Raw genomic sequence first — 25261 nt, 5'->3', positions numbered from 1 at the left:
CTGGTCGGGATTGAAAACGGTACTGCTGCCATGGAAAACAGTGAGGTAGTTTCTCAAAGAATTAAAAATAGAATTGCCTTCTGGTCCAGCACTTCCACTTATGGGTACATTCCCCGAAGAACTGAAATTGGGAGGGGCCCCGGAGGGGAAGGTACCGCTGGGTAAGCGTCCAACTCTTGGTTTTGGTTCAGGTCATGATCTCAGGGTTGTGAGTTTGAGCCCTGCATCGGGCTCCATGCTCTGTGAGGAGTCTGCTAAAGTATCTCTCTCTCTCTCTCTCTCTCTCTGCCCATCCCTGCACACACACGCTCTCTCTCTCTCAAATAAATAAACCTTAAAAAAAAAAAAAAAGAATTGAAAGCGGGAAGTTGAACAGATATTTGCATCCCCGTGTTCATAGCAACATTTTCAGGATTAGCCAAAAGGGAGCAACAACCCAAGTGTGTGTTAATGGATGGATAACTAGATAAAGAACATGTGGTATATGTGTATAGAGGCAAATTATTCAGCCTTAGAAAGGAAGGCAGTTCTGACGCAGGCGCCAAGATGGGTGAACTCTGAGGAGATTATGGTCGGTAAAATAAGGCAGTTGCCAAAAGAAAAATACCATATGTTTCCACTTATATGATGTATCTGAAGTAGTCAGACTCATAGAGACGGGAGGTAGAGGTCAGGGCCTAGGGGAGGGCAGAATGGGGGCGAATTTAATGGGGACAGAGTTTCAGTCTGAAGACGAAAGAAAGTTCTGGAGATGGCTGGTGATGGTCGCACCATAGTGTGACTATGCCACGTCACTGCCACTAAATTGCATCCTTAACATGGGTCAAGTGGCAAATTTTATGTTGTGTGGATTTTGCCACAATAAAAAGAAAAACACAAATGTGGAGGAGCCAGCAAAGCAGATATTTCTGTGGGATTAGACTGCTGAGAGGAAGGAGAAGGAAGGGGATCCAGTAATGGTCCTCTCCGTAACTCACCGGTGGAGGACGGTGGAGGGAGGGCAGGGCTATGGCATCACTGGAATTCTCCCCACTCAGGAAAGAAGAAGCATCTCCCCAACACCATCCTGGACCTGAGATTTAGTCAGTTTCCCCTGTTTTGCTTTTATGTAGAACTGCACATTTTTTTCTGCATGGCTCCTAGATAATAATTATACTTCTGTTTGTGTCATCATTTAATAGAAATCTGTGTTACTAGGTTGAACCATATGAAATTGCCACTCTTGTAAATGAAGAAATGGTTGAATATTGGCAATCTCATATGGTTCAGTACTCAACAGAGAGTGAGCCCTGGAAGCAGGGACTGGGCTGGTTTAGGTAACCCATTCTCTATGCCAGGCGTAGCACAGAACCTGGTATCATGTTGAAGCTTTGCAGGGATCACTGTTTTGTTTTTTTTTAATTTATTTTTATTTTATTTATTCACTTGAGATAGAACGAGAGTGTGAGAGAGAGCGAGCGAGCACGGTGCGGGGGGGTGGGCAGAGGGAGAGGAGAAGCAGGCTCCCCTCTGAGCAGGGAGCCCAAGGTGGGGCTCGATCTCAGGACCCTGGGATCATGACCCGAGCCAAAGGCAGATGCTTAACTGACTGAGCCACTGAGATGCTCCTGTTTTATATACATATGTATAAATATGTCTTAGAACAGATGATCCTGGAACGTAATTAGAGCTCTAGCAGTGTCAGTTTTTATTAATATCATCAATATTAATATTAATTGTTATTACTAATGATAGGGTAACAATCACTTGAATCAGAAAGTATTCCTGGAAATCAGAAGCACAAAAAAAGAAAAGATAGTCAGCTAAAGTACCAGAAATTTCTTTCTTTCTTTGTTTCCTTTTTTTTTAAGGTTTATTTATTGATTTGAGAGAGAGAGGGTGCGCGCATGAGCGGGGGAAGGGGAAGAAGCAGAGGGAGAGCGAGAATCCTCAAGAAGATTCCCCACTGAGCATGGAGCCAAGATGGGGCTCGATCCCAGGACCCCAAGATCATGACCTGAGCTGAAATCAAGAGCTGGATGCTTAACTGACTGAGCCACCCAGCTGCACACCCCCCATCCTTTTCTGAGAGTTGATTCTAAGAGAGGGAGGGCAGAGAGCAATTCTGAATCTCAATGGCAGGAAAAGGTAGTAGGAATTAGAGGGAGAGAGGAAAAAGCTCAGTCAAATGCACTCCTAAGGTTATGTGAGAGAGGGTCAATGAGGTGCGCTATTTCTTTGACAATTCAAACCTTAGATACTGCTTGTAAAAAATGGACTCAGTCTTAAATAGAATGGGGGTAAAAGTGATACTGAATACAAATTATAGCAGTCAAAATGGCAGAAAATTCTGGGGATAGGAGTTGGAGTAAATCTACCAAGAAGGAGAAGGAGTAACCCCTGACATGAAGGAGGTACGCAGTAAGATTATGAGATGAATCTGTTGAAACAAAGAAAATTAGGATTTGGAATTTGGGAGTTCAAGGCTTATGGGCACAAGTTGACCAAACCCATCTCTGACAGAAGCATTTCCACTTAGACAGTGATGTAGCACAGGACCGCTAGGTCATCTCCAAGATTCCAAGCCATTGAAGGGAGTGTGGACTCAGAGTGATGCATAGAGGTCCCTGGAGAGAAAGAAGAGAAGTTGCTCTCTGCATAGCAATATCCCAGATCACCTTGGAGAGAGGAATGACACTCTGAGCGGGATGAATTATGGATGGGAACCTTCCTAATAGTGACAGTGGCAGATGATAAGGAAAATGATAACGAGCCCCTTCCGTGTCAGTGTTCTAAGCTCTTTTAGCACATAGACCACGTGAGCCACGTATGCTGTCAGTCCTGCGTGCCCAAAGTCTTTGTGGCCTCAGCATCCTAGGATGACCCCCATGAACTCTGCCTCCTGTTATAGTGCCCTGGAAGGTCCCTTTCTCCTTTGGTATGGGAGGACTGCCACTTGCCTTTGTCAACACATGCTGCATTCCTTGATTAAGCTATGTCATATGACAAGGGTGATGGGCTGTCACTCCCTTCATTGTTTATATGTACTTATAATTGTATGACTCTGAGAAGAGTCGTTCTGATTCCTGGTCGCCTTGAAGAGGCAAGCCACCCCGACTTCCACAGCCACAGGAAAACGAATCCTGCCAACAATGTAAGTGATTTCCAAAGCTGATTCTTCTCCAGACAAACCTCTAGATGAGCACGTGGCCCAGCTGATACCTTGATCACAGCCTCGTGGGTCCCCGAGCAGAGGAGCCAGCTAAGCCGTGTCCGGACTCCTGACCCGTGGAAACTGCGAGATAATAAATGTGTGTTATTCTAAGCTGTTAAGTGTATGGTAACACGTTATACAGCTACACAAAAAAAATACATCTTTTGTCCAGGAATTAGAGCAATGACCCAGGTTCTGTGATTCAGGTAATCCATCAGTCTCCCAAGAGGGCCACACTGGAGTAGGATGAATGACCATAAGCATTGGGGCCCCTCCTGGAATGCAACTACCTGTGTCCTTAAAATCTCTCTCGTGATGCCTTTGAGACATTCTGAGCTTATTCCAGAGTTAGTTGTCCCATACCACTCTCTACATTGCCATGAGACACTTGCCCCATACAACACTTGCTTATCTGTGACTCCCACTGAAATGTGAGCTCACTGAGGGATGGGACTGAATCTAGCATCTTCAGCTTCTAGCCCAGTGCATGGTCCCATAAATATTGTTACGTGAAAATATGAATGTATGAGTGAGCAAATGACTTACTGTACACTGTCACTCAGGGTGTCATAGCCTAGTGATTAAGAATAAGACACTGAGGCATTGGGCGCCTGGGTGGCTCAGTTGCTTGAGCGACTGCCTTCAGCTCTCAGGTCATGATCCTGGAGTCCCAGGATCAAGTCCCGCATCGGACTCTCTGCTCAGCAGAGGGTCTGCTTCTTCCTCTGACCTTCCCCTTCTCATGCTCGCTCTCTCTCATTCTCTCCCTCTCTCAAATAAATAAGTCAAATCTTAAAAAAAAAAAAAAAAAGATACTGAGGCATTGAGAGACCTGCCTAAGATATCATGACTAGAAAGTAGCATATAGCAAGGGTCTACCACTATAGCCTGCCGACCAAGTCTAGCCCACCACCCATTTTTGTATCAACCACAACAATAGTTTTTGCATTTTTAAGTGGTTGGAAAACCCAAAAAATAATATTTTATGATGCATGAGAATTCAAGGAAGTTCAAATATCAGTGTCCATAAATAAAGTTTTATTGGTAAACAGCCATGCTCATTTGTGCCCGCCACCTGTTGTCCAACGACTATTGAATGGTGGAGTTGAATAGGTTGTATTGCCTGGAAAGCCTAAAACATTTATTATCTAGCCTTTTCAGAAAAATTTGCCTCTAAAGTCAGGCCCTGTGGCTTCAAATCCCAGCTTATTTCTCTGCTGTTTAGCCTTGAAATGTCACTTAAATCTTTTGTTCTCTCATCTGTAAAGTGGAGATAAAACATTACCTAACTCAGCATAGTGATGAGAATCACTCACAGTGAATGTAACATTCTTGAGCACAAAGTAAATTCCCAATAAATGTTAGTTATGCTCATCATCCTGTTATGCCAAATCATGTCCAGTTCATGTTATGAAAATTTATTATGTAAGAGAAATGTTTATGTTATGAAAAATGGCTACCTGCTATTTCTAGATACTTATTGATTATTTTTATTTTTTAAAGATTTTATTTGAGAGAAGGAGAGTGTGAGTGAACATGAGCAGAGGTAAAGCAGGGCAGAGGAGGAAGCAGACTCTGCACTGAGCAGAGAGCCCACCGTGGGGCTTGATCCCAGAACCCTGGGGATCATGATCTGAGCAGAAGGCAGCTGCTTAACTAACTGAGCCACCCAGGCGCTCTGATACTTACTGATTATTGTAGTTAAGCTTCTGGTGACCAGATTGGGTAAACTCTGTATCTACCATCTTCTGCCAGTTCCTGCTGAGCAGAACAATACATTCCTAGACTTATTTGTGCATGTGTGTGTGTGTGTGTGTGTGTGTGTGTGTGTACATAATACACATTGTACTTTGTGGGTGATTCTCACTTTTGGTAAAATGCCATGCTTTGAAAGACTCATGATCAGATGACATTGAGAATTTGGATTCACAGAATGTGCTAGGCTCTAGTATCCAATATATGGTCATGCAAGCCAACCTTCATATGACTGTCTCTTTCGAGAGAGAGTAGGGAAGGGGATAAGGTAGGATTGTCTATAAATAGAGTTAAAATGCTTTCCCCCAGTAGCCTTCCTGGTACCTGAAATTCTTCTTGTGGATATTCATTACTTAGGTTCTCGAGTTTTTTAGTCTTTAAAAATATTCTAGCACCTAGTGGAGTGCCAAGTATCCTGTAGATAACATATTTCAAGTGAAAACTGGGCAGGATTGTATAGAAATATTGCCGTGCTAGCGGATGGTCCAGTGGAGGGTAAATGTCTCAGAAGAAATGAATGTTTTTCAGGAATCTCACCTCCCTTGCTCTTCCTGAGGTCCTCATGATGGCTGCATTTTCAGAGGAAAATAACCAAAGGCAAAGAGAAGGACTTACTGGTGGCATCTGAGAGCTCTGCCTAGAGTAGGTGTTTTGGGAGGTCTGCTCTGATCCATCCCAGTAAAGCTTGATAGCCCCAGAGTTCTTACAAGCCACTGTAAGCCAACTTCCAGAGTGTTGGAAGTCTAGCCACTGGGCTTTCTGGTCTGATGCAGTTCAGTGGTCTGTACATTGAGCCACGTGTTCAAGCCAAAGGTGCCTCTTGAGGTCTTTGGAGGTGACAACTGTTGTGTGCTGGTCACTATACTATTCTCCAGAAAGGTCCTCAGAAGGAAAGTTCTGCTGAAGCAGTGACCACTGACTTCATTGAAGAGTCCCCTCCCAGGGCCAGACTCTCACATCTGGATCTAAAACAGCAAGGGACAGCACTATAAACTTCAATATAAAAGATTCCTTGGCCTTAGGCAGAGAAGCATTATAAATCTTGCTGAGAACTTGAGACGCTGGTTAAACTCATTATTTGCTGTTCAAGACTCTCCTCTTGCAGTTTTCATCCTTTGTTAAATTTATAATCTCTAAATCCTTAGCCAAGATCCAAGCCTTTAGGGAAGAAGCAGCCAGAAGATTTAAAACTTATCCTGTCCCCGGGGATGTTAATGGTGAAATAGACTTTGGTAATACGTTCTTAATTGTCACCATAAATCAACATCGTCCAATATGTTAAGTTTGCCCATGTAAATTGCCGATTGGAGAGCCTTTTCCATGCTTTGGAGACAGTTGTAACATTGATGAAACAAGTGGCCTGTCTTCGGGGATGTGGCCCAATAAACATACTAATTCATTCCCCGAATACATGCCCTACTCTTTGCCCTCAGAGAAAGTGGCCTACCAGCTGAGGGAAGAAGCTCCAAGTCTTGAAGTTACAGTATACAAAGAGAAAGGCATTCTTGCCCCTGGGCTATAGTTTTTCACTGAAATCTTTTGTGCCTTAGCAATTGTTCCTTTGAAAGTGTCCTCTGGAATAGTCAGCCAGCTTATCCAGTCTTTGAGAATTTCTCTGAGGATATCCCAGTTAGCTTTTTTTTTTTTTTTTTAATACGTGCATTGCCTTTATTTCCTTTCCAATCAGTTCATTCATCAAACATTTGCTGCATACCGACTATGTGCCTTGTTCTTGGCACGAAACTGTCGCAGAGAATAACATCTATAGCGAAGAAACCCACATCTCAGAGGAGGACAGTGGATGACTTATTTTTATAAATGAAAATATCCAGTCCTGTGATGAAAATGATGAATGCACTTCATTTTCAAAGAGGCTGTTTCAGGGTGGGGGTTACGGACGTCTTATCCGAGGAGTTCACATCTGAAGCGAGACCCACAGGGAAAGAGGCAGCGCTCCACAGTCCAGGGGAAGGGTCGTACGGGCCAAGGACCAGTGAGGGTAGGGACCCCGAAGAATGAGCTTGACATATTTGATGCACAGTTCGAAATCAGAAGTGGCTGGAGTATAAGAGAGAGGGTCAGTACAGAGAGATGGGATGGGAGAGAGGGCAGGGGTCAGACCACAGAGGGCCTGACACGGGAGTGGATTCTAAGCATGAAGGGAAGCGCTGTAGGTTTTGCTGGCATGTCGTGATTTCCATTTAAAAGGCCAGCTCCTTCTGCGGAGAATGGCCTGCAGGGGGCAGGTGTGGAAGGTGGGAGTTTTCCAGGGGAGGAGTGCCGACCAGGAGGGGAGGGATGAAGGGTGGGCAGAGAGAGGATGACACAGTTGATGGAATGGAGAGAGTGACAATGGGAGGGAGGGAGTGGAAGGGATCAGGGGTGACATTTAAGGTTTTGGCTTAAGTAGCTGCAGGAAGGGTGCTGCCATTTACTGAAATGGGAAAGAGACACTTGGCTTTTGCTTGGAGTTTTATCTGGTGGACGGGCACCCATCAGTGCCGTTGTGGCCATGTGGAGTTTGAGGAGCCTGGAAAACACTGAAATGGGGCTTTCCAGGCTGCAGGTCACGTTTGTGCCTGGAGCTCAAGGGATGGGTCCGAGTAAAAACCACTACGGGTGGTTTGAAGGGCTCCCGGAAAAACGACAGCTGCCCTCAGCACTGACTTTTTATGAGCACCCATAATTCGCTGGGCCTCGATTTGGTAGGGGCGTGGAACGAGTAAGCAGATACGCAGAGCGCTGGAGGCCAGAAGTTCAAGTCTGTACTCGGGTCCCCGGTGTCTCACTTGTGTCCTTTGGATCCCAACCCTCAAACATGCTAGTTCTCTATTTTCGAAGTTAATTTTGCTTTTTTAAACTGTCCTATGGTTAAAGTAATTCTGTGCGTGTGTCTAGGTTCTATGAACTCTACCACAGGTATGTAGTCTTCTAACCACCGCTACAACCAGAGCACAGAACCATTCGTCAGAACGGAAATTTTCTCATGCTCTTCTTTTGTGTTCATACTCAGCCCCCACTCCTGACTGAGTGCACCGTGAGGGACTGTGAGCAGTGCCAGGTTCTTTCTGAGTTCTTCTTCCATGTTTCAAATTCTGTGATCTGTGATCCCCAGCATTTCTGTCCATGTGGACAAGGCCACCCAAAGGTGCCTAACTTGAATGAGAAGAGGAATGCCAGGAGAAGCTGAACTTAGAAAGATAGAGCAACACAGCCGGCCCCAGAGAGGAAACATGAAGGCCTGGGTCCAGGCACTGGCCACCTAAAAGGCGTGCCTGCACTTTACCCTAGAGCTCTTAGCTAGAAAACCAGGGGGAGAAACAAGAGAACTGAAGCCATGCATGCCTACAGGGAACTGGTATCCGCAGGGGAAGGAGAACCCGACAGTTCCCGATACCTTCCCTGCGAAATAAACTTTGGAAATAAAAAGTTCTCTTTTAGAAAAATAATGACATTTCTTGCTCGACTCCTTTGGGCTCTGATTTTCCCAACATGAAGGAAGACTTCAGAGGGAAAAGTGAGTCCCTTGTGTTTGGTTATGAATGTGTTGAGGCAGGAAGTAGAAATCCATGTAGTGGCGAGGTTGTAAAGTAGACTTTTGAGGCTAATGGAGGCATGAGGCTACTCAAAGTTCTTCCTACTCACATCTGATGCACAAAACGGAGTGAGAAAGTAAATTAACCATCCCCAGGACTGTGGGTGGTGCTGAGCAGGGCACATGGGGAACTTGGGTTGGGAGTCAGTATCTTGCCTTTTCCCTTCCCAGGCTACTTTCCCGGACTTGTACGGCACATTAAACCCTTAAACAATAACAGCTTTCAGGATCCACGATGCATCATTAAATGAGTTAAGGAGCTAATTAAAGGGGGCCCTGTCTCCCTGATTTCATCGTACTAAATCACCTGTGCCCCATTTCAGCAAGTGTTTCCAAGCCAGGAATTTGCCCATAAAATGATCTCACATTAGCCTGGCATGTTGGGTTTCATTTCCTCTTATGCAATTATTATTAGTAATTGGAGAAGGCATTACCGCAGAATAAATAATGGAACATAAATTAGATGACATTGGAGTCACACTTTGGCTGAAGAGAGGTGCAGTGTGTCACGTATTTAAACGCTAAGAGTGCAGAGCACCCTGTCCCTGTAGCCATCTGTCCCTGTTCTGCTGGCGTGGAATTCCAGTAGTTTCATATCCTCTTTTGGTAGGTGAAATGCAGACCGTGAAAAGGTCAGACTGACTGTTCACGTGGAAGAGAAGTTGGCAGTAAAGTCAGGGTGTCACCAGGAGAGTTTTAACTGTCTGACAAGGGGCTTCGCAAGCTGGCCTTTCTTTGGGGGATGGATTTATCATGCACCATCCAGGACCTCCCCAGGCTTAGAAGCTTTCTACATCAGTGCAGGAGAGCAGAATATTCTCTCAGGTATTTTGGTGAGAGCTTGACTCAAGCAGGCTTGCAGAAACGCAGGAGACATCTAAATGTCAACATAGTCATTCAGAAGGAGGAAGTATGGCAGCCTGGAAGCCGGTACAGAGGGTGCCCTGCATTACTCTTGGGGCCACAGTTTGTATTGGGATTCTTGCCAAGGGCACACTTTTGCCTCCTGAGCCAATCATTGTACTCTTGAAGGCAAGTGGCCACTTGATTTTACAGTTGAAGAAATAGAGGCCAAGATAAATTGGTATATACCTAAGAAATACATTCACCCAATGGCAGAATTTGGGCTCACACCCAGGTCTTCTGGTTCCTAGTTCAGTCTTATCTCTCACTGCCTGTTGACTTTATAGGTTACATACCATATGACTCCATTTATATAACATTTCCAAAATGACCTAAGTCATTTAGAATGGGAGGAGCCAAGGCTTAGAGACAGGGAGGGGTTTAGGTGGGGAGTGAGGTGGGTGTAGTTATAAAAGGCCAACATGAGAAGTGTTCTGTATGTCAGTGCGATGGTGGATATATGTTCCTACGCAGATGAGGAATTTGCATACAACTAGATACACAAATAGATAAAAAATGGGGGAATGGAGTTAGATCAATAGATGTCAACACTACGAATACATTACGGTATTGTATTAGATCATGCGTATGATTGTAATGTATTATATCATACGTTATGGTACTGTATTAGATTGTGGTTTTGCAAAACGTTACCAGTGGGGAAAATTGGGCATAGTGTACATACAGGCTCTCTGGGTTATTTCTTGTATCTGCATGTGAATCTACAATGATCTCAATGAAAATATCAACTAAATAAATGAACGAGGGTTTGGTATGTAACAGCACAGATAAATCCTAAGTATGCTATATAGTTTTCTGTTGCTTGAAATGTTTATTTAAAAACTGCTTAAAAACATTGGGAAGTCTTTTTTTTTTAATATTGTAATTTTATTTATTTTTTTTCAGTGTTCCAAGATTCATTGTTTATGTACAATTTTTTGTACATATTTATGTACAATTATGTACATTGTTTATGTACAATACATTGTTTATGTACCACACCCAGTGCTCCATGCAATCTGTGCCCTCCTTAATACCCACCACCTGGCTCCCCCAACCTCCCACCCACCTCCCTTCCAAAACCCTCAGTTTGTTTCCCGGAGTCACTCATGGTTCATCTCCCCTCCGATTCCCCCCAACTCACTTCTCCTCTCCTTCACCCAGTGTCCTCTGTATTATTCCTGATGCTCCACAAGTAAGTGAAACCATATTATAATTGACTCTTTATTATGAGACTTTTCAAACATACAGGAAAGTAGAAAAGACAGTATAACAGACACCCATACAGCTGTCCCCTAGCATTTGTTAGCATTTTGCTACATCTTACTCAGTCATTTTAAAGTAAATACAGACCCATAACACTTCACCCCAAATATGTGACTCTGTGTCTCCAAAGAACAAGATCATTTTCCCGTGACCCACAGTGCCATTATCACACTCCACAAAATAAACAGTTCTTTAATATCGTCTGTTAAGTTGGTCCATATTTAAATTCCCATAATGTTCTCAAATTATATAGCAATTTTTTTAAAACCAGGATCCCGGGTTGCCTTACTGGCTCAGTTTGTTAAGCATCCAACTCTTGATTGCAGCTCAGGTTGTGATCTCAGGGTCCTGGGATTGAGCCCTGTGTCTGGGCTCCGTGCTCAATGGGGAGTCGGCTTGAGATTCTCTCTACCCACCTCTCTTTGCCCTCCCCCTCAAATAAATAAATAAATCTTAAAAAACAAACAAACCCAGGATCCAAACAAGAATAAGGGGTTGCGTTTGCTTTTTGTGTTTCTTTTAGTCCTCCTTTGCAGCGAGCGTCCATTGTCATTCTCGATTGATTGATGGTCTCATGACCATTCTCATACATTGATTTCAATATTCTTAATGACCCAAGGGCAGCCTTGGGAAGGCTGTGTTTTTGGCAACCATCCTCCAAAAGACTGTCTTGAAAAGGCTCCTCTTAAGAAGTTCTTATTAACACTACCTTATCTTTGTAGGCTGCTGTTTACCTTATGAGTGTATTTTTTAAAAGATTTTATTTATTTATTTGTCAGAGAGAGAGCAAGAGTGAGAGAGTGAGTGAACACAAGCAGGGGGAGCAGCAGGCAAAGGGAGGAGCGGGCTCCATGCTGAACGAGGAGCCTGATGCGGGACTCGATCCCAGGACCCTGGGATCATGACCTGAGCCAAAGGCAGACGCTTAACTGACTGAACCACCCAAGCGTTCCTACCTTATGAATGTTTTATCTCATCTGCTTCTCTCAGTAACACTGGATGCTCCAGTTTTTTTAGTTATAGACTTGAGATCATATTAGTTTTCATTCAAGTATTAATGAGATATTTCTTATTATCCCCACGTCACACATGGAGGAAACTGAGTTCTAGAGAGGTTAAGTGGCTTTCCAAGGTCACCATTCCTGGCGGAATCAGATTCCTCGGCTCAGACATCTTCCTCCTGTGGACCATTCCTAGGACCACACAAAGAGATAGGGAAGTCGCCGCGCTGGACGCTGCGTCCCACCTAGCAGTTTCTGGAGCTAGTCTGCCTGCCTGCCATATTTAAAATGTGGCAGCCTCTTGTCTTGTCTTAAGGCAGAAATGGGGTTTACCCAATATGGCTAGAGGGCTGGGAGGCTGGGCTCCATATCATCTCTGCCTTGACTCACCACTGTTTCTGCAGGTGATATTGGTGTCCCACCCACAGCCCTTCTGCTGTCACTGTTTCTGTGGAAGTTGGCCTAACTTCCACAGAAGCCTAACTGCTGGCTCCCGCGTCTCTTTGCCTGAAGGGTCTCTGTGGTCCCTGGAGCCTACTTTGCTCATGCTCATGGGAAACTGGAAGGAGCGGGAAGTTAACACCTCTCAAGAGTAGGCACCAATCTATGATGATTGAAAGTTGGGGAACAATTTCCAGCCCTTTTGGATGACTCCACAATGCATATTCCTCACTGGTCCCAGAGAGTGCTGGTATGGCTAAGCCCCAGTTTCTCACAGTGGGAATTTGCCTGGTTAACATACCCTTCATAGTGGTTTCCCTCCCTTCCTGTCTCAATTCTCTTCACCGTATTCATGTGTCCTTGGATCACCTCTTAATAAATCCTTTGCATTTGAATCCGTAATTTTAGGGTTCGCTTCTGGAAGAACCCAAATGGAGACACTCCCCGAGGTCTTTGGCTAGAACCACCAGGAGATGTGGCTTTTGTCTTCTTGGGCACACAATTCATGTTGACTTTACCAAGAAAATGATTTGGGATGAAAAAACAATTTACAATAACCTAGGAGGAAAGGTTTTCTCCCACAAAGAAGCTAAGTGGCCCTGGCTATAGAAAGTTATCTGTGGTCAGATCTTGGTTGGAAGGAGAATGAGATCCCTAAGGGAAGGAAACCTTAAAAGATAGTTTACCATATCCATTAAGGGAGGCCTATAAATTCTAGGACTTGGGAGCTTTGCAAGTATAATATCCCCCCCCCCCAACCAGGAAAAACAAGCCTGCATAAAACTCTGCTTTTAATTAACAACATGTAGTTAAACTAATATTGGTTCATTAGGTAGAGCGAGAGCTTCTACTGACAGCAACTTTCAAAGGAAGAAAGTACCAATCTGATCTATGTTGACTATAAAGCATCGTTTCTTAAGCAGCTTAGTAGAGGTAAGGCAGGGCAGATTTATTTGATCGTTAACCCTGGGAAATAAACCCTGGAGCCCAGCGCAGGGTTTGTAAAACGGCCGCCTCACCCACACCGGGGTGCTTTGCTTTCCAGGGGTAGAGAAAAAGTGATGGAAAACGCAGGGCATTGGTGTATTGCCGTCCACGGAAGAGCTTTGGGTGGTACGTGTCTCCCTCCGGCTTTATCTTCTTCCTGGAGATAGCTGGGCCTCGATGTGCGTTACAACACATCTCTTCCAGGCTTAGACCTGCCTCTCTCTCCTTGGTTGGGGCGGTTTATTGGCCAGTCTGTGCAGAAAAGCCACGATAAGGATTTTTGGCTGTAGCAAGGAGACAGCAGTTTACTAATCATAAATCCCAGGCAGATCTACCCAAAGGGGAAATGGGGTGGAACAAGATGTGCAGACAGACAGGGGTTAGCCGGCCTCTCCCAGGAGGTGCAGGTGCAGTGGATGGCATAGCGGGGTTGGCTGGGACGGCCATGTCCCAGGGTTATTACCTGATTGGCCCTTATGTGCTCAGAATGTTAAAGTCTGACATTTTAAAAAACTGGGGGGAGGAGCAATTTTATATTTGCTGAAAATTTGCAAAGGTGGCATAGATCATTCCTGTAGACCCTGTATCCAGATTCCTTGTTGTTAAAACCTTTTATTATTGTGGTACATTGGTCAAACCCAGAACCCAACACAGGGGGCATCACTCTTAGCCAAACTCCAGACTTCATTCAGATCTTGCCAGATTTTCTTTCTTTCTTTCTTTCTTTCTTTCTTTCTTTCTTTTTTTTTAATATTTTTATTTATTTGTTTGAGAGAGAAAAAGTACGCACATGAGAGGGGAGAAGGTCAGAGGGAGAAGCAGACTCCCCATGGGGCTGGGAGCCCAGTTGCCAGGTTTTCTGTTTGTATCCTTTTCCTGTTCCAGGATCCAGGCTAGGAGATCACATTACATTTCATCGTCACGGCTCGTGAGTTTCCTCTGGTTCAGTGACAGTTTCCTGGTCTTCCTTTGTTTTTCTTGACAGTTTTGAAGAGTACTGGTCGTAGACTGTCTCTCTGTTTGGGCTTCTCTTTTATTGGACTGGTGTAATAGGCTTTGGGGAAGGATAGTTAGAGAGAAGTGCCCTTCTCGTGCATCATGTAGGGGGTGCATGCTGTCGACATGACTGGTCACTGGAGAAGTTAACCTGATCACCTACACCTGATTCATAAATCCCTATTTTCCATTTTCAGGGCAGGAGCATGGTTGATGGGAATACTTTTTGGTGGCAGGCAGGGGTGTCTTAGGGTTGAGTCAAATAGCACGTTCTCAAGGAGCGCAAAGCCAGCAGATCTGGGGCAGGAAGGCAAATCTGTTGACAGGAATTAAAGATGATTCTGTTGTGCTCCTGCCCACGATGGAGCTGCTGCAGGCAGTTCAAGAACCCGCTATGACAGGAGAATTAACTGTTCTGACACTGGACGAAGGCAGCACAGGATGTTGGATGTTTGTACACATTTTAGGTGTCATATTCAAAAACGGGAAAACCCCAAATGCCTTTCACCATGTGAATGGATAAGTGAATAGAAGCGGGTTTGTATAATGGCATACTCCTCAGTCACAAAAAAGACTAAAGTGGCAGTATGTGCCGCAGCGTGGGTGAATCTCAGAAGCCTCTTTCTGAGGGAGAAAAGCCAGAGGCAGAGGAGCGCATTCTGTTTGATTTCATACACATTAAATCCTAGAAAGGGGAAGTGACCCCATGGTGACAGAAAGGACTGACCATGAAGGGGCACGAGGACACCCTATAGGGAGTCGTATTCGATTGGGGTGGGGGTTATATAGCCACATGCACTTCTCTAAACTCGTCAGGCCGTGCCCCACAAATGGAAACATTTTATTTTACATAAATTATACCTCTCTGATACTGATGTAAAAAGATAAAAGAAAACTAATTAAGGACAGAGTCTTAGAAACTGAGGTTTTATGGAAAGAGGTAGATGAGAGGTCACGGGGAGAAGCACAGACCAGGAATGTGAACCTCTCCAAGGGCGTCGAGTCCTCTGTGTAGGTGGCATGTGGGGACAGCACGGAGGGCTTAAAGCCACTCATCCTCCTTCCTGATCCTCCCCACGCCTTTCCCACGTCCTCTTTCACAGCGCTCAGTATTAAATATATCTGTATCCCTGAATTACACTAACTTTCATGTTCTTAATGAAATGGCTAATACTTTTTTTTTTCCTTTGGCCAACTTAAAAATCTCAATTTCTAGAGATGGAGGTAAGTTGAATGTCTATTTACATTTAATTTGTTTAGTTCATATGCCAATTTCAATTTGGGTATAAAATAATACATCATTTTGGGGCACCTGGGTGGCTCAGTTCATTAAGTAGCCGACTCTTGGTTTCTGCTCAGGTCATGATCTTGGGGTCGTGGGTTTGAGCCCCATGTCGGTTTCTGTGCTCGGTGTGGAGTCTGCTTCAGATTCTCTCTCCTTCTCCCTCTCCCTGCAGCATGTGCTCTCTCCCTCTCAAATAAATAAATAAAATCTTAAAAAACAAAAAACAAAATAATAGGTTATTTTAGAGCACAACTTTTTTTCTCGTGCTCCCATTTCGTGAAATGATTTCATCCAGACTCTTCACATGTGTTGGGCCATCTGGGTCTCCACCACTGCCTCAGCCACCCAGAGAGGCATTCGTTCTGTTAGTGAGTTCTGCTTTATGCTTGCCACAGTGGGGACCCATTTGTCTCAAGGCCAGCCAGCCCTGGACATGGCTGACACGGGGGCTGGTGACAGGGCTGGTTCATTAGCCAGTTGGCTGTGCAGCATGTTCAGCACAGAGGATCCAGACACCCAGTGGAAGTGTACCCACTCCTCTAATCCGTACAGAGCATATCCTAAAAGGATGGCCTCTCTACCCACGAAATTTGGCCACATAGATGACTTTCAGTTTTGTTCGCCCAGGGGACTTCCACTCACATGGTCTGTGAAGCCCAAAGCTCTCTTGGCAGCGACTCCTAGAATTCTCTTTGGAGTCTCTGCTGTAAAAGCAAGGTCTTTGGAAAGAGCCCAGGGCTCTCTCATGGCCGGTTATCTTACAGATAGCTAACTAAACTTGGCTTTCTAGAAGCCAAACTCAGAAGAGCCTGGGGAGAGAGTCTTGGGCCCTTGGGTCAGACCCTTCCTGAATAAGTTATTTGAAGACAGCAGCTAACTAAGGACTGAATAATAATAAGAAGAAATTTTCAATATTGGTATAGTTCTTTGTTCAAAAAACCTGGTTTTGAGCATTGATACCAGGTAACCGTATAGACAATTCCAAACATTTATACACATGGTACCATTGGAAGAGTTACAGTATGATGTAACTCTACCTGTAAAGCAAGCCTACACCATGCACATACATTTGTAGATGGCTGGAATTCTGTCACAGTGGCTGAACTCTCTGATAGGAACAGCTGTAGTGTTCATTAATTGCTCCCTCCGTTTATAAGTAAATACAATGCCCTAGACAATTTGTTATGGCCTGGGGATGTGGTAGTTGGCATGGCGGTCTTACAGGCCCTTGATGACTTATTCATGGATGTGTTTCAAGATCCCAGAACACATCCATGTATCTTATACTCTTTTGTCTTTGCATCTCCTACTGGTCACTTCTTCCTTTTTTTTTTTTTAACTTATAACTTTAATATTATACATAAACCTCCGTAGTAACTACCCCTGAGGTCAAGAAATAGACTATCATTTGCACCCTAGCATCTTCCCTCATACTCCATCCCAGTCAGTATCCTCTGCCTTCTATCCTTCCAACTCTAACGTTCTCCTTTCCTGATGGTAATTGGTCACTTCTTCTGATACTTCCTCCTCTATCTGCCCGGCAGGTTCCTGCTTATCCTGGGAAAACCCAGGCGATGCATTATCCCTTTTGTACGGTTTTCCCTAAGCTCTCTGTGTCACTCCTCCCCAGGCCCTGATAGGATTAACTCCTCTCTGCTATATGCTATACTCTACCTTCTAAGTGCTGCTGCTGCTGCTTCTTCTTCTGATGATGATGTTGATGGTGAATTGCAGTGGTTTTATTTGTGTCTCTCTTTTTCCCAATAGACTAGGAGCATCTTTGGGAAGAAAGTATATTTTTTTTCCCACTTCTGCATCATAATGCCCAACACATACTGAGCACTCAGGAAATGTTGTGGCATGGCCTTCTAAGCAAGTTCAGTGTCTAGTTGCTTACTGTTGAAGCCAGTTTTTAAGAGCTGGAGGATCACATAGGTGACTGGCATTCCACCTGGTAATTCAACTTCCCGTACCCACTTTTAACTCCTGAGAGGACCCTTAAGCCAATTGTCTTTTGCTACCCCTGACCAAGGTATTGGTCAAACCAATCATCTCTCCTCTCCAATCACCTGACCTGTGTGCTCTTCATGAGAATCTTCTGCTTTGCCACCTTCTTGAGCTCTCAGAGTTGCTGCATCTCTTGCCACCAGAAACCTAGCGGGGCAGACGGGGCCTGTCACCCTCAGTCAGAGAAGAGCTCAGAGAAGTTGAGCCGTGTACAAGGTTGTGCCCTTTGCAAGGAGAAAGTAGGATCTAAACCAGGTACTTTTCAGAATGTGGAGGCTCCCTTGTCTACACATCCAGCATGTATCATATGTGCTATGTGTATTGTATGTGCCATGTATTATAGAGGACGCGGAGAACGTGAGGGTTACTTCCTAGCGGAACAAGCAGACACATGTAGAATACAGAGAGACAATATAGAGTCAACATGGAGAATGCAGGAGAGAAGAGAAAGAGGAAAACAGCTCTGGACAGTCAGATGCTGACATCACACTCACAGCTGGTCCTTGGTGCTCTCCGGGGGGACATCGGCAGGTGCACAGATGACCAACACCAGACAGGGCCACCCTGTGGCTATCATGGAGCAAGACAAACACAAGACATTCTGTAATCATGTGTGGACACAAAACAACACCACCGTCGAAACCATAAAATCCAGGCATCCTTATTCCCTGGCTTAGGGAGTCATGTCTGCTTCCTTATCAGTTATGACTTCAGTTCTACTTTATTCCTTCTGTCCACTAGATAAGATTCATTAGGACCCCCGGTCGTAGAATTATCGTCATCTTCACTTCCCGACATGTCCAGTCCAGAGTGAAGCCTTGCTCCCTTACCACTTCTCTCGATTCACACAACACCATCTCAAATCCTAACAAGTTCCTGCTAATACTACTGAAAATCCCTTACTGAGATGCCTCATGGCATCTTCTCCATGATGGGCCATCCTCCTCATTGCAGTGGTCCAGTAAAGCCAACCTCATTTGAGGAAATGTGTTCCTGGAGGTCTTCGACTCACAGGTACACAACAAATGGAAAAAGAAACACCAGATGCCTGGTGCAGATAATCGTGATTCACAGGCTTCCTGTGAGACCTCTGGAAGTCTGTCAATTCCCGTTTTTAGCATGGATCTTGTCTCTTCTCTGAAAGAACCTGAGACCCTCCTAATTCTTCTATTAGTCATGGCATAGAACAGGATTTCCAACCTTGGCTGCACACTGGAACCACTTGGGTAGCTTGGAAAACACAGATACCTGGGTTCCCACTCCAGGGATGCTGGTTTCATTGGTGTGGCCGGTGGCCTGGGCATCAGCATTTTTAAAGCTTGTAGGTGAGACCACTATGCAGACAAATTGGAGAATTACTGGTAAAATATGATTTCAGCAGGTGTGTGTATATATAGAACAGCATAAGAGGATGTGAATGTATGCTTGACCCCGAGTGCTTGTGCGTATGTGATATTTGTGATGGAGGAGGAATGTGTTTATGTGTGTTGTGTGGAGAGGGGGTGGCTCTGTGTGTGTGTGTGCCACAGTGAGGCAGGTCTCTGTGTGTGAGAGTGTGCACTGTGCAGCCCTGTGGGAGATAAGGACCTCAGATGGCTGTGGGGGCCAGTCACACCTGCAGTTTATCATGGAGACGGTGGCCAGAGGGTGTCTGTGCCAGGCTTATTGGCAGTTGGGGAGGAGTTGCTAACTGGGGACCTGGGTGGGAAGAGGAGGCTTAGTTAGCAGAGCAGGGCTTTGAGTAGCTGGTGGGAGCATCTAAAAACCCAGTGGCGTGTCAGTCACATATGGACCTGTGCTGCTGCCGTGATTGGGAAAAGATGGAGAGAGTAAGTCTTCTACCTCTAAAAACTTACCTCCCCAGTTAATGTTGCTTAGAGCAGGGCTTGCCGACTTTTGTGGGCATCAGAGTCACCAGGAGAGATTGTTAAAACATGGCTTGCTGGGCCCTACTCCCAGAGTGTTTGACAACGTACATCTGGGGAGAGGCCTGAGAACTTGCATTTTAACAAGTGCCCAGGAGTTCCTGGTGCTGGTGGTCTTGGGACCACAAATGGAGAACCAGTGGTCCTCAGTTTCCTTGGGTGACTGCTCACTGGGCCCACTTGGGAAACTAATCTGTTCCTATTCTTATTTTAGACCACTTCAATCAACGTGTGTGTGTGTGTGTGTGTGTGTGTGTGTGTGTCTCCTAAGCAGTGGGAGTCCTCCAAACTCCCAAGATGATTCTAATATGAAACCCTGCCTGGCCGGTAATAAGCGTCACAAAGGCAGACATGTTTCTCTTTTGTTCGCTGGTGTATCTCTGGTGCCAAAAAATTGCCTATCCCTCAGTAGATGCCCAGTAAACATTTGTTGAATGAATGTGTGAATGCTACTTACGAGGTACCAGCGCTCCAAGACTGAGAGTTCGCTGTTAATTCAGCATTTATCTGAGCACCTCCTGTAGGGAAGGAGGTGTATGAGAGTAGTTTCTTGCCTCTCCACATTGAGGTTCTTGAACTGTTCGCTGGTGCGTGTGTGTGTGTGTGAGTGTGAGTGTGAGCGAGGAGCCTACAGGGGTTGAATAGCCTGGGTCTTCTAGAGCTCTGGAGTTCACCACCCTTAGGTCCCTGTATATGATTGAGATTTTAACTTTTTTCCCATTTAGCTGTCAGGAAAAACCTGTCAGTGGTGAAGAGAGCATGGACCAGCCACGGCCAGGGCCTTGGCTCTGTCATCCCCCAGCCTGGCCCCAGTGATGGAGATACCCAGCTTCTAGTTCAGATTTAGTCCTGAGTGGACGGTATTGTGTCATCCAGACCTCTTTGCCGCCAGGGCTGATGCCATGTACCTGGACACCAAGTTTGAGTTCAGAGCTCTTTTATCATTTTTATTCTGTTTATTGCTTACCAAAGAAATATATTCATAACTAGTTTTTGTTGGAAAATGGGACAGATCTAAGGGGGAGGTATGGTCTTATTTCTCTTGCTATGTTGGGTCCTACTTTTTAAAATACGGATTTTATTCATTTATTTGGGAGAGAGAGCAGGAGTCCGCCAACACGTGAGTTGAGGGTGGGGCAGAGGGAGAAGGAGAGACTCTCAGGCTGGCTCCACATTGAGCATGCAGCACGATGTGAGGCTTGATCCCCCGATCCTGACCTCATGACCTGAGTTGAAACCAAAAGTCAGACGCTCGACAGACTGAGCCACCCAGGCACCCCAAGGTCCTACTTTTTTTTTTTTTTTTTTACAGATTTTATTTATTTATTTGACAGACAGAGATCACAAGTAGGCAGAGAGGCAGGCAGAGAGAGAGAAAGAGAAGCAGGCTCCCCACTGAGCAGAGAGCCTGATGCAGGGCTCGATCCCAGGACCCTGGGATCATGACCTGAGCTGAAGGCAGAGGTTTTAACCCACTGAGCCACCCAGGCACCCCCCAAGGTCCTACTTTTAATGAAGACATTCTCCTTACTGTATTCACTCAGGAAATGTTTATGAAACGCCTATAATGTGCCAGACTCTAGGAACTAGGGATGGCATGTGAGCAAGACCTGGAATCATGGCTAGGACAGCACTGTCCAATAAGACGGTGCTGATGGAAGTGTTTCCTATCTGTCATCTGCTTGAAACATGGCTGGTGTGACCGTGAAATCAACATTTGTTTTGTTTTGTTTTATTTGAATTAATTTACGTTTAACTTTAAATAGCCACATGCTCTTTACCGTGGCTACTGTATTCAACCAGATGGGGCTGGTGAGTGGGGACGGCACATCATTGAATACATGCTGACAGCACCTACGATGTGCTTTGAAGGTGAAACACAACGTGCTTTGAGAACATCTATCAGAGAGGCATAGTATGTCACCTAGGGGAATGAGAGAGAGAGAGAGACAGAGAGAGAGAGAGACAGAGAGAGAGAGAGAGAGAGAGAGTAAGCACAGGCCGGGGGGAGGGGCAGAGGGAGAAGCAGGCTCCCCACTGAGGAGGGCTGGGCTCCATCCCAGGACCCTGAGATCAGACCTGAGCTGAAGGCAGACACCTAACTGTTAGCCACCCAGGCGCCCCTCGTTACATCCTTTTAATTGCCCTTGGTTTCTTCTCTCTCTAGGAATCCTCCTTCTCACTCCTTGGCCCCAGAAAAGCATCCCCATGCAGATAAACCCATAAGAGGAGCTCTGAGTCCACCACTTCAAACACTTCACCATATCTGGGTAAGTAAAAATGAAAACTGGTACCATGGCATGTGTACTGGTTATCGTGTTAGTGTAAATATTTTCCCATGGCCTTAGAGATGCTTCTTAATCATCATTTTGATCGCAATCATCATGTTTCCCCCTATGTTGCTACACCATCGTGTATCTCATCAATTTCCTACGTTTGGCCTTTGGGCACTATTTTGTTTTATCTCCAGTGTAAATAATGCTGTGATGAACATCCTTATGCGGAAATCCATGCTTGCGTTGCTGACTGTTTTTTGGGGTAGATTCTTCGAGGAGAGGAGGGTGATTACTGAATCAAAAGTCATGAAGGTTTTTTTTATTTTTTATTTTAAAGGTTTCTGATACATGTGGCAAAATTGCTTTCTGGGGCGTTTGTACCAATTCATAATTTCTTCAGCAATGAATGAGAATTGTGGTATATTCTGCTCTTCTCTTTAAAATCCTATCAAACATGTCTGCATGTTGCTACGGAGACTTCATAACCATTATTTGTAGTGGCTGCATGAAGCTTGATTGCAGTGGTGTGCTATAATCATCCTCTCTCAAAAGAGGTTGCTAATTGATGCTGTTCATGCTGGGCTCTCCATGGCCCCGCCAAGTGGAGCGCCTCCATCAAGTCACAGCTGTCTGGAATCCATCTGGCCCTCCAGAGCTGTTCTGTCAACGTTCCACATCCATGGGCAGCATTTCTTAGGTATCTCCTTTCCTTTAATGATAATCCAGGAAATAGGGGTTTCTCGGAGTAAAATCCAGCCCACATAGGCAATATTGGCCTTGGTGGGGACAAAAGATATCTCAGCAAGGGCATTCATTTCTGCCTGAAAAGAAAGAACATTGGAATGGGAGTCAGAAGATTAAGGATGAGACCTGAATTTTTTTTTTTCTGACATTCTTTGTGCCAATCAGGACTTTTCTGGATAGAAACAATGGATAGAAACCTAACTCATACTGCGTAAATGAAAAAGATAATTTGTTATTTCGTATGTAGCAGTGTTCCTTATCTTCAGGGGGTATGTTCTAAGATCCTCAGCAGAAGTCGGAGCCCTCATATACTGTGATTTTTTCCTATGCTTACACCTATGATCAAGTTTACTCTATAAATTAGGCATAGTAAGAGATTACTACAATGACTATTAATAACAAAATAGAATAATTATAACAGTATATTGTAAAAAAAAGGTTTATGACCGGGTCTCTCAAAATATCTTAGTGTCCTGTACCGACCCTGGTTGTTATGATGTGATGTGTTAAAATGCCTACATGATGAGATGAAGTGACGTCAGTGATACAGGTCTTTTGACATAGTGTTGAGGCTGTTATCAGAAGGAGGATCATCTGCTCTTGGTCCATGACTCACCATGGGTACCTGGACATGGAAAGCAAAACCATGAATGAGGAGGGCAAACCTGTAAATGAAGATATCAGGGGGATTTAGTTGCAGGTGTGGCTGGATCTAGGACTTCTAGTAATACTGCAGCCTTGATCTTCCTTTCCAATATCTCCTTTCTGCATCTCTCTACATTGGTTCAATTCTCAGAAGACTGTCCTTTTATAGTCTATCACCAAACATGCTCTTTTTTTTTTTTTTAAAAGATTTTATTTATTTATTTAACAGACAGAGATCACAAGTAGGCAGAAAGGCAGGCAGAGAGAGGAGGAAGCAGGCTCCCTGCAGAGTGGAGAGCCCAATGTAGGGCTCGATCCCAGGACCCTGGGATCATGACCTGAGCTGAAGACAGAGGCTTTAACCCACTGAGCCACCCAGGTGCCCCACCAAACATGCTCTTAAAGACCTTAGGACAAGGGCCGAATTTTACTTGCTGCCTATTTTTCTAAACAGAATTTTACTGAAACACAGCCGTACCTGTATTCATATCACCCATTGTTCACACATGCATGGCCTATGAATGCTTTTACTCTGGAGCCACAGAACTGAGTGTCTGCGAGAGAAACTGTAGGTAGCCTGCATAGTCGTTAATAATTGCCCTGTGGTCCTTCACAGAAAATTTTTGCTGACACCTGCTCTTGAAAAAGGGTATTAATCCTCATTCTCAAAATTCTCAAAAACGTCTCCCTGCTTGATCAATTATTAGCTCCTTGGCCACCCTCTCATTCTTTGTTTCATATCATGGTTTCTACCTAACCTCTTGAGTCTTGGGTCTCGTTCTTTGGACCTTCTAAGTGGCTCAGATAGTAATCATTCTAAAATATTTTCCTTAAAGGCCATCTTGACTTTAATATTAAACCTTGACCCTAAACCCCAACTCTAGACTTAAACCTTAACCCTAACCTTAATCTTCAGGGAAGTCTGGGACTTTGAGTTTGATAACCATCATCTTAGAATGACTTCACGAGCCATGCTCTTCAATGAATATTGTGTGTATTCTGCACTGAGAGAGGAGAGATGAGAAGAATTGTATTTATAATTTAAAAAGAAGCACTTTGATCATTGGAAAGGCTTAGTGTGTTGTCCCAGGCATGCTCAGGTAGATAATTATTTTAAGCAATAAATAAGCATGTTCCTTTATGTCAACATGAAAATACAATCCCTGCCTCATTTTTGGACCATCTGCCTCATTTCCAGAGCCCTCACATTGAGAAGTGCCCATTATTATTTTCATTTGTGTCAGAATGGAATTTTATCCCCTGAATCCCCGTCGTTGCTCTTAGGATGGCCTAGCTTCATTCATGATCCTCTGACACCTTGGGTCAACAAAAGCATAAATGGAAATTGTAGGAAAGGAAAGAATATATTCAAGAAGACATGGGAAAGGAGAACCGGATGGGAGGGTGGGAAGAATGGGAAAAAATGAGATACTCGGTCCCAGGCACCAATCCCATGCCACAATCTGATCGAAGCAGTCCTCTGCTTTACATTCTTCAATGGCTGCCAATGTTTACTGCATAAAGGCTAAGTTTTCTGATATATATATATTTGAAAAATATATATATATTAGACTGGACTAGAACAGGGTCACGCACTTAATTTTGGGAGTATTTTGGTCTCTTAGAAAAAACTACCTCCCAAAATTTTAAAGAATGGAAAACATATATAAGGGTAAACACAATGAAGGGATGGAATATGCCTATAAAGATGAAAAAAATTTTTTTTTAATTTCTAAAAAAGGAGTTGATAAAGTAGGTTGGTTGGGAGAATAAAGAAAAAGAAAGTGGAGAGAATTTGCTCGGGCTGGAGACTAGAACAAGCCCGGAGCTAGATTTAGGGTATATTTTGATCTATTAGAAGAGTTGTACCCCAAATTTTTTAGAAGAAAAAACCCTATGTTACAAAAAATAAAGTTAGATACAATGAAGGATAAAATATGAATATAATAATGAGGGTTCAAAAAATTATTTTTTTTAAATAAAAAGTATTGTTAAGATAAACTAGTTAAAAATGTTAAAAGAGGAAAGGGTAAAAGTTAAAAAAATTTTCGCAGAAGAAAAAATAAATAAAATTTAAAAAAAAATTAAATTAACTGCAAGACTGAAGAATCCTGGGGAGAAAGCCATGAGTCCCATGCTTTGCTTTCTCCTCCTCTGGAATTCCTCTATTCTCCTTGGTAAGTGAACTTGGTCTTGGCTGGATTTCTTGTTGATCTTCTGGGGGGAGGGGCCTGTTGTAATG

The sequence above is a fragment of the Martes martes genome (genome assembly GCF_963455335.1).
Source record: "Martes martes genome assembly, chromosome: 18".
Taxonomy (NCBI): Eukaryota; Metazoa; Chordata; class Mammalia; order Carnivora; family Mustelidae; genus Martes; species Martes martes.
Note: the sequence above shows the minus strand (reverse complement) of the source record.